The sequence below is a fragment of the Schistocerca americana genome, chromosome 1 (assembly GCF_021461395.2).
Source record: "Schistocerca americana isolate TAMUIC-IGC-003095 chromosome 1, iqSchAmer2.1, whole genome shotgun sequence".
Lineage (NCBI taxonomy): Eukaryota > Metazoa > Arthropoda > Insecta > Orthoptera > Acrididae > Schistocerca > Schistocerca americana.
The window spans coordinates 1,063,189,535-1,063,208,189 of record NC_060119.1 but is presented as its reverse complement, the minus strand read 5'-3'; positions in this window follow the sequence as shown (position 1 = coordinate 1,063,208,189).

The following is an 18,655-nucleotide window of genomic DNA, read 5'->3' as shown; positions in this document are numbered from 1 at the left end:
AGCTTTCTTAGATAAATATTTACAGTGATGTTGGGTGTTTGCTCACCTTTTCTCTTTTCATTTCCGAGTTTTCATCATGATTCTTAAGTTTTGGACACTAGTATATGCAGTGAACACGGTGAACATTTTCAGATCTTTGACAGGTAGCGAACAGCAGTGTCTGTTTCAACTGTCGGCTGGCACTGCAAACTTCAAACCGACGTTAGACGGCTGAAACGCAGTAATAAACATTGTAATTCATTAAGTCATACTCACGAATTGTGATACATATAAGTTATATCTATTCTGCACTCTTATTTGCGAAATTTATGTGTGATTGTGTGTGTGTGTGTGTGTGTGTGTGTGTGTGTATGTATGTCACACCAAACAAACTTATTTCTTTTCATTCATAACGGACGTATCAAGCCCTTGATCTTTCAGTAACCCTACGTCTGTACCAAATTCTGATTCTCAAGCTGCTTTCAGCTATTCTGTACAGTTTTAGAAGCATTTCTTATAAGCATTCCCGGTAGATAAAAGGCTGGAAACAAATTGTCTGCAGCCAGAGGAACCGAACTATGGTCTGTTATTACATGCTAGGATCCACTTAGCAGTTACTGCTTAACATGTAAAAATAACTATTGAAACTATTAAAGTTGAATTTAAAAATATAAAAGAATGTAAAAAAATGGAAATTAATTAATCGAACGCTATGAGCTAATACTGATGTGACAAAAGTCATGCAATATATGCTAACATCGTGTCGATCCTTCCTTTGCCCGCCACGATGTTGAATAATGCTTTTCGTGCAGCCACACAACGTCGTGTTACGACTCAGACTGTGCGCAATAGGCTGCAGGATGCGCAACTTCACTCCCGACATCCAACTTTGCAACCATGCAGAGCGGTACAGATGGGCCAATCAACGTGCCGAATGGATCGTTCGTGATTAGCATCACGTTGTCTTCAGTATGTTTTACTGCTTAATTTATTTCAAATAACTACGAGCAACGTACAACCTTCGGAGTTAGTGATTTCTCGTCTTCATATTCGGCCAAAGTTACTTCTGTCTATTCCCTGTGCTCAGGTCCACGGCTGGATTATAGGACGCCATGATTGCGCCGAGTCTGTAATTGAATAAAATATTTTGTTCGTCACTACTGACCAATTTTAGCCAAGTTGACTTTATCAAGTGTCATGTGCATATAATCATATACATTCTAATAACTTATTCTGCCTGTACTCACAAACAAAGAGGAAAACTGCCTTACCATAATGACTATTTGCTTGAAACTGGCTAACAGTGATAAACAAAACATTTTATTCAAATAACAGATACCGTCAGTCGAACCATGACACCTTTTAATTGCTTCATCAATTAGACACAGCCTGTTCAAAATCGCCCTTTCGAATCCTTCAACAGTACGAAACCCGTCACTCTACCATTAGGCAAACCTATGTCACGAATGTGACCTCTCTAGAAACTATCGAAAACAAAAATTTCCAATAGATAATGGGTACACGGTAGCTCGCACCCTATTTCCGCGGCACCCTTGGTCATGAGCTGTGTTTTACTCGTACCTATCTTTAGTTTTGCTCAACGGTGCATTAACTACTGGCCAGCAATAGGCGCAATATTACTCATATATAAGTGAATAGTCTGGTACTGAATGGATCAAAGCTTTCATGTATTTCTTAAAGATGGTTGTTCCCGCTTACTGTTATAAAATGACTCTTTTTTTTTAATTTTTTTTCGACTGCAATTTCGTGTATATGATCAGACAGAGATCTTCAATACAAATATACACACAGGCACACATACACTCCGGACATCTCTCAACTGTCAAACAGGACGGACCGAATGAACTTTAATAAATTTTTCTCTTATGTTCCCTTTCTTTCCAATTATTTGTGTACGTTATGATTCAGTCACAGTCAGTACTCGCTTGATATTTGGGCTAGCGGCTTTTCTTTATTCGGAGGAGGGGGGGGGGGAAGTGGGGGGAAGGGGGAAGGGGGAAGGGGGGGGGGAGGGACCAAACAACGAGGTCATTCGTCCTATCGGGTTAGGGAAGGATCAGGAAGGAAGTCGGCCGTTCCCTCTAAAGGGAGCAATCCCGGCGTTTGCCTGAAGCGATTTAAGGAAATCACGGAAAACCTAAATCATGATGGCCGGACTCGGGTTTGAACCGTCGTCCTCGTAAATGCGAGTCCATTGTGCTAACCACTGCGCCACTTCTCTCAGTACTAGCAGCTGTATTTATGCTTATGTGAATATTCATATGTGAGATTTCTGCCCAGTGATTACTATTGCTTGCGGCTGTAATCACAACAGATTAAAAACAAACCATTTGTACAGCATAAGCAGAAATAACCATGTTTAACTAATAGTAATAGCTTTTCAAATCTTTGTGGTTAATTTTTTCGTGATTGTGGATTTTACCATAACGAGTAACTCCTGTAACGATTTGTTGCTTTACACTTTTGTTTATAAATTACGCGAGTAATAACCTGTTTTTGTACACATCATAGTTTTCTTGAATTGTCAGGTTAGATGATATGTAAACGGCTTGTCAGTGGAGAGTACCATACAAAGGATCGTACATTAAGAAGCATCACTCAGCTTCTTCATTAGCCAGTGGAGGACAAGGGCTCCCTGCATCGAAACATTCATCTAACAACGCTGGTAAAACTCCCACAACTTCGTCAAAGGATTCCAGACACCTCCTGTACGTTGTAATACTGCGATGTGCAGTAAATGCAAAAATGTGGTTTACGAAGCCTGTTATTTGTAGCTGTCATGTCAACTTCCATCCTATTTATTTAAAAAAGTAAAACGAAGGACACATATTAGCGAAATGTTTTATTCCAATGAATTAAATAAATAAACTGCTTAATAAGCTACCGTTCACACTGATTAACATCAATAAATCAATGCGATTACCGTCCACTTGAAGAGAATGCTGTGATTTATCATTTATCAATAAAGAAAGTGTTATTCTGAAACATTATACGTACCTAACAGGACTCCTCTGGCGTGCTTCTCTTCAAGGGAACCTTAAGTATTTAAATTTGGTTACTGATAGAAAATGCCGAGCGTACTAAATTTTATCAAGCCACTAAAAACCCGTTTTATAGGGCAGCAGTGTGACGTTAAACTGCATGAATGAAAATCCCTGTTAAGCCGCTTAGTGGGGCGGCGGCTAAAGCTCCCGGGGGTTCGCTGCCGACCAGAACGGACTGGGCGTGAGGCACGGCAGCCCACAGTGGGAGATGCAGCCGGAACTGCTTACGCGGCGTCGAAGATACTCAATGTTATAGATGTGGTGCTACATTCAAACGCATTCGCGGACTTGGTGTCATAAATAGGTATTGGGTGGTTGTTATTAAAGGTCAACTATTCACATAGGTCCAGTGTGGGCTATAATTATCTCACGGCAGCGAAACTTGGTAGATATTCTAATTCTACGATGTGGAACCGATTTACGCTGGAAAATAATTAGTTCCAATTTTGAAAACCAGGTGGAAATATGGCGCTGTGAATACAAGAAAGACATACAGAAATCTTTCCGTATGTAATGGATCAGGAACGAGATCGTGGGCAGGGAAGATTTCCGTTGTGTATATATTTCTTGTGAAACTCACTGTTGTGTCATTACTTACGAAGGTACTGCAATTTTTGACCCGCCTTATGACATGACACCCAACGAACTAACATAAGCACTACGTCCGTTGTTTTCCTACATTTTTACCTTTATTTTAATGCATTACCATTCTTTGAACAATCACACGACACTCAATGCTTGTTACTTTAGTCTTAGTTACACAGCGTAAAAGGCCCTTGCCTACACTTTTCAAAAACCACGTACAAATTTTATTATTAATTTTGCTCTAGAATTATTACCAGAGCTACACTGTGTTATCACTTCACACGTTCATCATGAAGTGCAATGTGCTCAAAACGAGGTCGAAAATCATATACTTATAATGTTTACTTTTTCACTTTTGAACCTACACTAATGATGTCGACTTTCCTCTGCTTTCGGCCACTGATGCAAGAATATCTCGAACCTGATAATGCTACAGAGAAACACGGAAATATGTAACCTTCGTGAATTAACAGCCAATCAGTTGCAAAATGGAAGGTTATTTTTAATCCCCTGGCTATTGTTTCAACGTTTATAATATTTAGCGATGGTAGGCATATGCCTGCGGGGGAACAGAGACCGTTATAAATTAAAGTTGTAGAGCTTCAGCAAGTGACTTTTTCATTATTTTACCTGTTGCAGTCGACCAAGGCGAGGATCTTCAGGACTGTGAAAATACAGCATGTTATATCACCAAATCGGACATCCTGTTATGTGTCTTAGAAAGGTGTTCATGCCGGTAAAAGTGGCAGCTCGATACCATTTTTATGACGCCAGCGGATGCAACATGAATGGTCTTCCTATTTGTTGTCTGCTTTAAATGCGAAAGTTCCGCGCAATTTCAAATTTGTTACTGTCATGGAAATAAGCAAGTACGCATATATATATATATATATATATATATATATATATAATATTTGGTTTTTAAACAAATATGTAAGTTGTAAATAAATATGTATATAATAAACACCTCCCTCTCCATATCCAGGACTCTTAATAATTGGAGGTGTAAGAGGAATCGTGCCCCAAGTATGAAAGCTGTGTTTAATATGCGTATAGGTCAGTTTCAATGCCATTTTGATTATTTTTCATCATTAATAACCTGTTACATACAAGACACGTATATTAACACCTGCAAAAGTGGCAATAGTAATTGTAATTTGCAGTTTACTTTGTCCCTTTAAAATTACTTCAGGCGGCCGGTGTGGCCGTGCGTTTCTAGACGCTACAGTCTGGAACCGCGCGACCGCTACGGTCGCAGGTTCGAATCCTGCCTCGGACGTGGAAGTGTGTGATGTCCTTAGGTTAGTTAGGTTTAAGTAGTTCTAAGATCTAGGGGACTGATGACCTCAGAAGTTAAGTCCCATAGTGCTCAGAGCCATTTGAACCATTTGAGCCAAAATTACTTTAGCAATAGGGTATGCTTTTTAGACTTGTATATGTGAATGCCAGAAAAAGCAACGGATATTTCCCATGGTATAGTGATGTCAGTGTTTCTTTCTCTTTTATTAGATAGCTTTGTATAAGGCTTCATGGGGTAGTTACTGCGAAAGCGCATATCGTTAGCGCTTTCAGTTACTCAACAAAAAATGGTATCTGTCGCTGATTACTCTTAGAATTCACCTGACCGAAATAGAGTTTAAGTTAACTGCATACAAACAACTCACACCATTTTATGTATGATGACTGCGCTACATACAGACGAATGTCCCTCGGCCACATAAAGTAAGTTATCGAGTTATAAGTATACTCTGTTAATTTATGTTATTGTATGGTAGTGTAACACAAGATAATTCCATAATTCTGAAGGTGCGTGATACTTTTCCTGCTATGGAAATAAACTTATTAGTTTCACTTCTTCTTTTGAAGCTGTTGTTACGTAAACTTGAACATTTAACAACTGTATTTTTGTTTACAATATGATCAACCAAACAAGGGTCATATCAACTGTTAATTGCAATGGATTTTATTACGGATATTTCTCTTTGAAAACAGCACTGTACTAAAGGAGTGCCCATTGTGCTCTTCGCCAGAAGCTTTCCGTAGCCCAGGCGCTAGGTACACGACGCTAGTCCATGTTACATTGGCGAGGTTCTACTCAACAACGACCGCCATGTTGTGTATGTTTTTAATCTTATGGAGGAACATTTCTATATTTTACTGGCGTTTTTCGTCTATTTTTAATGTACCTCCGCTACAAGACGTAACTCAATAAGTTTGAATAATACTGTTGGAATACATACAACCACAAAGTTTGATTAAGCAAAGTTGTAAAAACTGAGAACATTGTTAAGCATCTAGAGTAATCCATGGAATAGTGCTAATGTGTTAAGAAGTCTGCAAGTCGTGTAATGGAGGCGGAACTAGGGGACCAGCCTGCTATTCACCTAACAGGATTTGGAAAACCGCCTAAAAACCACATCCAGGCTGGCCACCACACCGGCCCTCGTCGTTAATCCGCCGGGCGGTTTCGATCCTTGGCCGGCGCGCTTACTCGAGTTCAGGAAGCAGCGTGTTAGCGCTCTCCGCTACCCTGGCGGATCATACGAAGAGCTTAAATCAATAGAGGTACTAGTCCATTTTTGTTCATTCTTACAGAGTCGTAAAGTTAAATGAGCGCTGAAAAATCTGCATTTGAGATACCACCAATACTTAAGTATATATACTTGAGTACATATACTTGAATATTTCTGGTATCTCAACTGCAGATTTTTCAGCGCTCATTTAACTTTAGGACTCTGTATCACAGAATGAACAAAAATGGACTTGCACCACTATTGAAATAAGCCCTTCATATACACTATGTGTCTCTCTTATAGGTCATCAAGCGAATTTCCTCTGATGTCTGGGCGGATATTTGCAGTTTCGTTTTTCGTTACATGTACCTGGAGTCAGCACAAAGAACTCCAGGTCATCACGTCATTTCTCATGACGCACAGCGGCAATTTGTTTCTCGTTACATAAAAAGAGAGAGAGATTTTGAAACCTGAATTTTATGCGTCCATTCTATAGAGTGGTCCCATATTACTCTAATGCGTTATTCGTTACCGGTTTTTATTAAGAGGAACAGTAAAGCCCGGAGAATAACCACTACTCCAGCAGCGCTAGTGCATGCGGTAGCAATCAGTGAGGGCCAGGTTAATCTTCATATTTTGACAGCCCTGTCAAAGCACGTCGATAAAAGTAATGTCGCACTAGTCTAATTTGGGAACGTTCTGACTGATAGGCACGTAAATTTCCGTTCCAAAAATCGAAAATCGTTTTGCTTGTAAAGGAAAATACTCGATGCTTTCAACCGACGCTGGGCCTTGCGTGAAAAACGTGGAGAGCAGCAATTGTTTGGGGTGACTCCAGTTACGAGTACAAAAAAGATTATTGCAAATCTGTTGGTGAACCTTTCGGGATGTGAGACCGTTGTCCAAGAAACCCTTCTGTTCCTGACGTTTCGTCCACGACTGCGCTGGACATCCTCAGAGGCGCTCAGCCGCTGATCCTTGCCGAACAGGAACAGAAGAGTTTCTTGGACCCCGACCTGACATCCCGAAAGATTTTCCAACAGCTGTGTCATCCGGTCGTGAAACCCTTCATTTTATGATGATCGCAAATGCCCACTCCGAAAATTTCGCCTGACGACTTTTAAATGAGACACTCTATATAGCTTAACACGTAATCGCTGTTTACTTGTTTTGGTTGTGGCTGTTTTCTTTCTGAAAAATACTGTTTCTATGTTGAGACCACAGTCAACGGGCCTAAGTAAATCTTCCTTTTGCTACCGACTGGCTGTTTACTATTTTTTCACAACGTTTTCATTCTACGGCTAATGCTCCAAACCTTATGCATCTCAGTTGAAGCCACAGTCAACGGGTCTACATAAATCATTCCAGTTGTTACTGATAGGCCGTTCAGTTTCACGACTTTTATTTCCCATCGTTGACACTCCACGTATATGCAACACTTAACACCTTAACACCCATATTGTACGACGACCAAACGACAACACACGCAACCTGCGCGACCCACTTATATTTCCCCGAAAAAAAAAAAAAAAAAAAAAACGGCGTGAGCGTATTATATTTAAAACAGTGTTACCCAGTATTAGAAACTTCACTGCCACAGTAGGGGTCTGCTGCGACGGTCATATTCCGGTTGGTAGATTTTAAATAGTGCTTACCCACAGTCTCTAAGAAAACGTTGTTTTATATAAATTTAGCACCTACATATTTCAGGGAGTTTACAGCACAGTGGTGTAAGTCGGATTCGGACGAAAGTGAGTTAAGTACTCGGCTACATAGTAGAAACTGTTCTCTTTTAGATGGCATAGTGATGTGTGTCTTTTTATACACAATATCGTCACATATCGCACCACATGTTCGAAACAGAATCTGGCTTATGTTTACTTATTACAGTAAAATAGAGTAAGTGTGTCTTGCATCATAATACCATGAAACAAAATTAGGTTATCTGATCCACCATCGGGAAAGTTTCCTTTCTTCATTATTGTTATTATTATTATTATTATTATTATTGTTGTTATTCAGGAAATTTGGTGTTATGTTAACAGTATTAAAACTGTTTTGTATGATAACGTTGTTTGGACTATTCTCAGACAAGTTTTATATTATTATGTTGTTGTCTAAACCCTTAGCTTGATAACTGCACGTTGTTACTGGCGTTTGCATGAGCTTATGTTTATGGTAATATGAGTGATTCAGAACGGGTTAGAGAAATCTTGAACAGAGAGAAGAAATTTCGGACTCTGTTTCAGAATATCATCCACCCAAAAGTGAGTCTAATGAAGAAGATGAACAACAGCAATCATACGGAAGAAATCGACAGAGAGAAGATAGAAGACAGGAGATGAAACTGGAAAGCTTTCGAGGGGAATTGTACTATACCAGATGGTATGAAACAGTTTCTAAGAAATTATACTGTAATGATGATTTCCACCGTAAACTTCAATGTGCTTAAAAAGCCGAAGAAAAAAGGATAGATATTTCTGATAGCTTTAGGAAAATGAAGTTCTTTAAGTCTCAAAATGTCTACCGACATGTAGTAATCAAGACGGAATCGCCTGTAGCAAGATGACCACGAACAGGATCTCGACATCCAAGTATCAGTTATACTTTGAAAGTTATATAGTCAACTTCTGTAAAAAATATTTCTGAGAGATTTTCAGATTTTCGATGGGAATGTAGCTGGATTTACACAAAAAGTAAAGGAAGGAGAGGAACCTTTAGTGGTTGAAGAGGTCATTATAGCCCTGCCAATAAAGCTCCAGAAGGCACAGTTTGTGATATTCATTCATTTATTCCCACATTAAAAAATTTCTCTCCCATTACTCACTTTTATCTTGAACTAAAATCCTAATAGATATTACTGAGTCCTTCACAGAACATCAAGATTATGTAGAACTTATTAAAAAGAAAAATGTGCTGAAGATAACAATAAACCACTCCCAGAGGCCTTATATGGGAAGAACTTCAATCACGATTTCTATCAAAGTTTTAATCCTCCAACAAGAAGTGCATGCGCAACATGTCAATTTACCAGACCGGAATATCAGTTGGGGAAGGTGAAAACAAACAGTCAGAAGTGAAACATGAACTGTATTTAAGAAGAACCAAATCGGCACGAAATTCGACGAAGGTTGCGAAGGAATTATCAAAATGTAACTCCGAAGATATTTATGCTTTTACATTTGATTTGGGAAAAGCCGTGTCATTTCAAAGTTAACATGTTCAGTAGCGTACTTTAAACGCAGATTATATTGTTATAATCTTGGCTGTCATTACCAGAGAACTGACTGCTCTCACATTTGTATGGGACGAACTTACAGCTTCAAGACGACCGCAGGAAATTTCATCATGCAGACTGAAACACATAAAAGAAGTGACTAGTACGAGAAAATGCATAGTAATGTTCAGTGATGTCTGCACTAGAGAAAAGAAATTTTAAAATGGCACTTTCCTGTTTGAAATGTACGACGTGTCCGTTACTTCAAGTGGATTTTCTTGACCATATTTTTATGATAAATGGGCTCTCGTATCTGACAAACGATGTTGACTTCGACTCTGTGGAACTCCAGGCATAAGGAAAAACTAGCTGCACACCTTGAGACTGGTAGAAAATCATTGCTCAGTGAGGATGAAAAAAGGCTTTTACTGTAGTACAGGTGAAGCAAGAAGAGGTTGTATCGATGGTAGCTTTGGAAAACGCAGTAGTTAACTTCAAAACTACAGAATTGAAGCGTCCAATATCTTGGCTACAGACTCAGTGGTTGCAGTTTAAAAGATCTGAACCTACGAAGATACAATACAACTACGGATGCTAATATGGAGTTTTCCATCTTGGATAAACATAAAGGCATATCCAGTCCAACCAAACAGAATAAAATACGGCTAGCCAGTAATCTGAAGAAAAAGGGGACGTTAGACTCGTTAACATACATCTCATGTTCACCACGTGTTCTTTCATTGTCTGACAGTAACTTATGAGGACAACGATGACTGAGACGTACTTTTGTGTAAATTCAAAAGGAATTACCGGCCTATATCATTAAAGTCGATTTGCAGTAGGATTTTGGAACATATACTGTATTCGAACATTATGAAGTACCTCGAAAGACACGTAGTCAGCATGGATTCAGAAAATATCGTTCTTGTGAAACACAACTAGCTCTTAATACTCTTGGAGTATTAAGTGCTATCGACAGGGGATGTCAAATTTATTCCATATTTTTAGATTTCCAGAAGGCTTTCGACACCGTTCCTCACAAGCATCTCCTAACCAAGCTGCGTGCTTACGGAGTATCGCCTCAGTTGTGAGACTGGATTCGTAATTTACTGTCACAAAGGTCAAAGTTCGTAGTAATAGACAGAAAGGCATCGAGTAAAACAGAAGTAATATCCGGCGTTGCCCCAGGAAGTGTTGTAGGCCCTCTATTGTTCCTGATCTATATTAACGACTTAGGAGACAATCTGAGTAGCCATCTTAGATTGTTTGCAGATGATGCTGTCCTTTACCGCCTTGTAAAGTCATCAGATGGTCAAATCAACTTGCAAAACGATTTAGATAAGATATCTGTATGGTGCGAAAAGTGGCAATTGACCCTGAATTAGGAAAGGTGTGAAGTTATTCATATGAGTACCAAAAGAAACAGCTAAATTTCGATTACGCGATAAATCACACAAATCTGAAGGCTGTAAATTCAACTAAATACTTAAGGATTACAATTGCAAATAACCTAAATTGGAACGATCACACAGATAATATTGTGGGTAGAGCAAACCAAAGACTGCGATTCATTGGAAGGTTCAACAGGTCTACTAAAGAGACTGCTTAAACCACGCTTGCTGCCCTATTCTGGAGTATTGCTGTGCAGTGTGGGATCCGCATCAGGTGGGACAGACGGATGACATCGAAAAAGTACAAATAAGGGCAGCTCGTTTTGTATTATCGTGAAATAGGGGAGATAGTGTCACAGACATGATACGTGAATTGGAGTGGCCACCATGCAATCATTAAAACAAAGGCGTTTCTCGTTGCGATGGGATCTTCCCGTGAAATTTCAGTCACCAGTTTTCTCCTCCGGTTGCGAAAACGTTCTGTTGCCACCCACCTACATAAAGAGAAATGATCATCACAATAAAACAAGAGAAATCAGGACCACGTGCCGTTCGACAGTGGAACGGTAGAGACAGCTTGAAGGTGGTTCACTGAACCCTCTGCCAGGCACTTTATTGTGAATTGCAGATTAATCACGTAGATGTAGATTTAGAGGAAATTCATTCAATTTATACACAATTTTGAAGAAAATATTAATGTTACTAGCCTTAATTGTTAATTCAAAGTCAAATTATAAGTTCAAAATGGAATTCGCAAAATTTTTAATAATTATGATGATAATATTAGAGCAGTATTCATAATTTATGCTCCTGTATTAATAAATGAATACCCAATAGTACTTCTGTTAGCCATTCCTGATTATTCTGTATGGTGTTTCGCAAAACGTGCAGTTCCTCAAAATGAGGAAAATTGACTTACACCATTATTCCAGAAACCTCTTCATTTGTTCTTTGCTTGCTGAGCTGCGTAATGCAACGAAGTAGTGCTGTCACTGTAGACTAATTTTGTTGTTTGCGTTAGAATTAAAGAACATTCCGAGTGAATAAAGTATAAGAGGTGACGGTTCCAGTCTAGTCAAATGTTAAACCCATGTAATACTGAAATACCTACTACGTAAGTCTGAAGTTCCATTAAAATTACTGGGTAAATACTGAAAACGTCGCTACATAAACTATGCTCTCCCCAGCGTCGTACTAGTTGTATTTGAATTCGCGTAGGGAAGTCGCTTCAGTTTTTTCAATCGTGCGAATGTTTCATGCTGTTTTTTCTATCTTTTCCCTGCAAATCAAAAACTCATAGAAACGGAAAAAAATAAAATAAGCCATATTCTTGTGCTGACATTCGCCACTAACAAGCGAAAAAAACAGTACCGCCTCTTCAGCATTGCCCCTTAATTTCACTCCTAGTATCTTAAAAAAAATAAAATACAATAAATGTTGACACAGTGAAATAAACTCAGTAGGTCCCCAATATTTTCACACAAGCGAGTTAAGTGTGATTACTAATCGGCGATAGGCAGAATATGTCCACCTCAGACGAGGCCAGCTCAAGAAATGTTAATCAAGAAATGGAATTAAGTCGCATCCTTTCGTGTAGGATTAGATATACAAAATACAATGATAGCTGTCATTTTTAATCGCATAGACATTTCTGGCCTGTTCTCGTAGATTTGGAAAAGCCGATTTTGCAGAATCTTCAGGAACGTTATTCCTGTAACCTTCCACAAAAGAAGTCCCGTAAATCTTTTCTTGAGAGACTGTATGAAACAGTGTCTTTCTCGAGATCAACTATCTGCATGTACATCTATATTCCGGAAGCCCTCTTACACTGTGTGGCGGAGGGTATTTTTGTACCAGTATCACTTCCCCTTTTTCATGTTCCGGTTGTGTATGGTTCGCAGGAAGAACAAGTGCTGGTAAGCTCCCATGTGGGCTCCAATCTCTCAACAATTTTATCTTGATCATTTCTTCACGAGATATACGTCGCAGGAAGCAATATATTTGTTGTTTCATCTAGGAACGTTCTGTTTCCGAACTTTAGCAGTAGACCACACCATGAAACAAAGTAGCGCTCTTGTAGCGTCTGCCAGTGGAGTTGGCTGAGTATCTTTGTCACGCTTTCGTGCATACTAAATGAACTTGCAACGATTAGTGCTGTTCTCCATTGCATCATCACTATTTCCTCTATCAGTTATCTCTGATATGGATCCCATACTGACGAGCAATATTCAAGTATTCCTTAAACAACTGTTCTGTAACTTCGTTCCTTTGTTGATGGACTACATTTTCTGGGGATTCTGTCGACCATTGTTGCATCTGCCTCACTCGCGATTAACTTCATGTGGTCGTTTCACTTAAAATTGCTCCGCACGCACACTCCTAGATATTCTATGGAAAAAAATTGCTTACAGTGATTTTCGGCAATTATGTAATCACACATTCAAAGGTTTTTTTCTGTTAATATATTCCCAATACGTTACATTTGTTCATACTGAAGGTCAGTTGTCACTCTCTGCACCAAGCGTTGATCCTCTGCCTGCCTTCCTGCATTTCGACACAATTTTCGAGGGTTACGACTTCTCTGTCACTCACGAAATGGACATGGAACATCCGGCGTTTTCTACTAGGTTAGTTATGCAATTTCGACAGGTAATGAACCTATAACCCTATCGTACTTTGCTGCTTCTGTTCCCAATGTCTTTATGTTGTACTGGTTCATTTTTCCACTTAAATGTAACATAGACTCATCACTAAATACTAAACACTTACAAAGAATTCAGAAAAGTCTGCACGCTGTTGTTTATCGCCATGGAGAAGGGGTTGTAGCAAAGGAATCCTGTGTGGTTTCAAATCCAGATGTTGCCGCAAAATACATCAGACAGCCACGTGAGGAAGGTCAAGTTTCGGCTGGCATGGCGAGTAGACCTCGAGAACTACGTGGAAATGAGCTGTTGAGAGGTCTCTACGTCTTGGAAGTGCGCACAGAAGTAACGTGTCGATTTTTCTCTACACAAACAACCAGTGCACAGACGCTAATGATAACATCGCTAGCTGCTCTGAGTTGTGGGAAGTGCAGTGTCGAATTCTCGACGATAGACATTCCTCTGTTGTGTAGCTGCAATGGGGTCGGACGTTGGGAACCACTGTTAACTGCCAGGGCCTAGTAGATTTTGTCGGAAGTTCCATTCGGCTTTTCGCGGATGATGCTGTAGTATACAGAGAAGTTGCAGCATTAGAAAATTGCAGGGAAATGCAGGGAGATCTCCAGCGGATAGGCACTTGGTGCAGGGAGTGGCAACTGACCCTTAACATAGACAAATGCATTGCGAATACATAGAAAGAAGGATACTTTATTGTATGATTATATGATAGCGGAACAAAGAGTGGTAGCAGTTACTACTGTAAAATATCTGGGAGTATGCGTGCGGAACGATTTAAAGTGGAATGATCATATAAAATTAATTGTTGGTAAGGCAGGTGCCAGATTGAGATACATTGGGAGAGTCCTTAGAAAATGTAGTCCATCAACAAAGGAGGTGGCTTACAAAACGCTCGTTCGACCTGTAATTGAGTATTGCTCATCAGTGTGGGATCCGTACCAGGTCGGGTTGACAGAGGAAACAGAGAAGATCCAAAGAAGAGCGGCGCGTTTCGTCACAGGGTTTTTTGGTAAGCGTGATAGCGTTACGGAGATGTTTAGCAAACTCAAGTGGCAGACTCTGCAAGAGAGGTGCTCTGCATCGCGGTGTAGGTTGCTGTCCAGGTTTCGAGAGGCTGCGTTTCTGGATGTGGTATCGAATACATTGCTTCCCCCTACTTATACCTCCCGAGGAGATCACGAATGTAAAACCAGAGAGATTCGGGCGCGCACGGAGGTTTTCCGGCAGTCATTCTTCCCGCGAACCATACGCGACTGGAACGGGAAAGGGGGGTAATGACAGTGGCACGTAATGCGCCACACACCGTTGGGTGGCTTGTGGAGTACAAATGTAGATGTAGGTGTATTTGTAGATTATTGTCCCTTAACTCAGGACGGAGGGTGATGAGTTGCAAAACGCCAGAAACTCGACCTCACTTCTCCAAAATATTCTTTTTTTAGTAAGATTCTTGTACAGTGCTTGAAGGGAGTGATTCGAAGGCTTGAGTTGACACCGATTCCGCAGTGTCTACAATAGCATAGCCTAAAGTAGCGTGGTTGGCCACGGCAGCGTGTGGATACCTGCAGGAGAGTGGCGTCACCGAAGTAGTAGCGTCAACTTACGGGGCCTTGTGGACACAAGAATAACGTTAGGCAGTTCTGTACCAGTAGGCTAGTGTATGCTAAAGAGCTGGCGGCTGCGGAAGTGAATTAGGTGCGAGGCACTCCATGAACCCAAGGCTCCTCGAAGGCACCGCAAGGCAAGGTGAGGTCACCCTGGAGGTGGTCTCTTCTTGGTGGCTAGACCAGCAGCTAGCAGATGAAGTGGCTAGATGAAGACGAAGCTACTTTGGCCCAAAAGGATCCGTGATCCGCTGTTGGTAGCAGTTGAATACGAGATACAGCTAGGCGTGAGACTGTGAATGGCGAATATTTATAGTGGAGTTTTGTAATGACCGGGTCCGACCTTCAGTCGAATAGTGGACAAAGGTAGCAGGTTTTCACAGGCAGATAGCTTGCCCGCCTTATCACAGTTTGTGTTGCTGCAGTATGGGTCAACTACATTTGTTCGACTATGTGTACATTGGATAATGTACGCGCGAAAGAGAGAAAGAACTATGTGCAGCAGGAACACCTCTACCAGCAACCACAAGAACTGTCGCTGGGGTAATCTTATTTTTGAAGCGTACGCTAGAAGTCTCTCAAGTTGCTGTCTTCATTGATGTAGAAGCCATAATTTTATGAAAATGGATGCATCTTCTTGCACTCCTCCATTATTTCCACCTGGTAATGTGAAACTATTTCCTTTTCAGCTCGTCCTGTTGCTGTTGTGAGGCTGGGGCTGATCATGTAGCGCACCCCGAACATGATAACAACATCTGAATTCGGTGACCTACAATGAACAAATCGTTATGAAGAAAACGTCGCGTTCGTCATCTTGAAGTGGCGAGATTGGAAAGACTGAGAACTTGTACGGGCGCTGATGACCTAGATGTTGAGCGCCCCACAAACCATCATCATCTTTAAAACGTGGCTTAACGGAGTCTAATGAACATCTAATTATAAACAGGGGTGGCGCACCTAAACATGAAGTAATGGTACCATAGATCACCTACATACACTGACAATGGGGTTTCATCGGACTATGAAATGAGACCAAAGCATAATAAAATCTTGTTTATCACTAAGATGCATTAACTTAATTCCAGTCATTGAATAGGAAAAACTAATAATTGTGAAATGCACAAGCGTCAAACGAATTACCAAACATACCTTGGCTGCAGTGCATGGAATTGGAAATAAAATGATACAGTCAGCTAGGTACATATGAAAGCAAGGTTTTTGCTGAATTACCCAACATATTAAGCAAAAGACCCAGAAAAGTACATACAAGCACCAGGTTTCTTGCCTACGAGCAATTTGATTTGGACAATCTGATTGCATGAGTTAATTCAGTAAGGCAAAGCTCTACTCGAAACACATCACTTCGCAGTTCCGTCGGCGTGACACACACTGATGGAAAAATATCGAAACACCATATGTAGTTAATTGAGGGTAATGAAATTTTGGGAATTCGTTTGTCTAGATGACGTATTTAAGTGACCAACACTGCAAGAACACAGGTTAATGTAAGGGCGAGTGAACCAATTTCGAACGTGAAATGCAGGTACCGTAATAACCAGTGTAACCGCCAAAATGTTGAAGGTAAGCATGCAAACTTGCACGAATTGTTCCACAGGTGCCGTATGTCAGTCTGTGGGATGGAGTGCAATGCGGTCAGTACAGAGCGGTTAATGCAGTTCGTAGACAACGCTGGTCGTCCGATGATGTCCCATATGTGCTCGCTTGGAGACATATCTGGCGACCGAACAGGCCACGGCAACATTTCGACACTCTGCAGAGTATGTTGGGTTACAACAGCGGTATGTGGGCGAGCGTTATCCAGTTGGAAAACACCCCTGGAATGCTGTTCATAAATGGCAGTACAACACGTCAGATTGACGTATAAATTTGCGGTCAGTGTGCATGGGGTAATCAAAGAAATCGCAACCCACACCATAATTCCAGGTGTAGGTCCAATGTTTCTACCATGAAGACAGGCTGGTTGCAGGCCTTCAACCGGCCTCCTCCTAACCAATCACGGCCATTACTAGCACAGAGGCAGAACCAGCTTTCATCAGTAAACGCAACAAACCTCCACCCTGCCCTCCAATGAGTTCTTTCACGTTGGTTTGGGGTCAGTGCAATGCACGCTATAGTGCTTCTGTCCCGGAGCTGTCCTTGAAGTAACCGATTTGTAACAGTTCGTTGCGCCACTGTGGTTTCAAATGTTGCTGAGATTGCTGCTGCAGAAGCAATGCGATACGACAGAACTATACGCCGGTAGCGCCATGTGGCCGTCCAGAGCCTAGTCTTCTTGCGACCGTACATTCTCGTGGCCACCGCTGCGAGCAATGATGTACAGTGGCTACACTCCTGCCAAGTCTTCCTGTAGTATCGCAGAAGCGACATCAGCTTCTAGAGGTCCTATTACATTGCCTGGTTAATACTAAGTGATGTCTTGACAATGGCGAGTATGCCGCTTTGCAGGCGTTGTTGACTGACACCAACTCTCCACGTCAAATCTCAAAGGTAACTAACGCTCACGACAGTTACAGCGTCTATTTGAAGAAAAACTTGACTTGCATTCTCATAGTGGCGCTATTAGTGCCACTCTTATGCGACCAGTGTGAAATCTGAATAGATGTCTTATATGGGATGTAGAAACACGACTATTAAATATCGTTCATGTTGCACAATTTCTTCTCGGAGGTGTACAAAAACTCTTCTCACGCTTACCATCATTCTGATAAATCAGGTGCAGAGTATGGCTACAGTGAGAGATGAAAGTTGTAGGTTCAACTCTGGTATCTATGATCAGAATTTGACAGCCATCCTCTGAAGATCTAAGGCGAAATGTTTATCAGCTCTTCTTCTCTAAATGTTGCTAGTTCTACAAGCACCAGATTTTCGATGTCCAATAACTGTAGAGCTTCCTAGTTCGGACTAATGACAACAGCAACAATTTCCCTTCTCCTAAAGAATCTGCTGTGACTAAGCAATAATACAAATTTCTCTCCGAGAGTGGGGGAGAAAGCAGAAATTCTGTCTCACTACGAGAGTGGTTCACATTTTGGCCAATGTAAGCAGGTGCACTCGCAAATCTTCTCTCCTGCTACAAAAATAATTTTGGTGACCCAATCCGAAACTTCCTCACATAATTTAAACATCAACTCCTGTTAGCCTCCTCTGAATCCGAAGGTTCTTCTTATTGAGTGCACTTTTTTCCCTCTGCGTTGCAGATCTCTATCTTGTTGGAAAGCATTCTTTATGCTGATTCTCACAGTGGAACTTTACAGCCTGGCCTGTGCCTCTGCGAGGCTCTTATCGGAACGTGGGATAAGACTCTGGCAGTGTCCGTCTCTTCAGTGTGTACCTGGCTCGGTGCTCTGCCTTCCACCGAGGAACGGTTTTATGACTCACTTGCAGTTGTTCCCCTGCTGCCCTCACTCCCCCAGAGTCAGCCAGTGGACCCTGCCTACAGAAAAAAAGATACACATATCTTTCACCGTGAGTAAACGAAATTTAGAAGACTCATTAGATTTGCAATCCTTGGTATTTGTTTCAGTTATACCCGCACTTTCATGCATACCTAGAAATTTGAATTGATTTGGCAGTCTAAATGAACAGTGAGCTATTAATTGGGTTAAAGAGCACTTTCACAGATA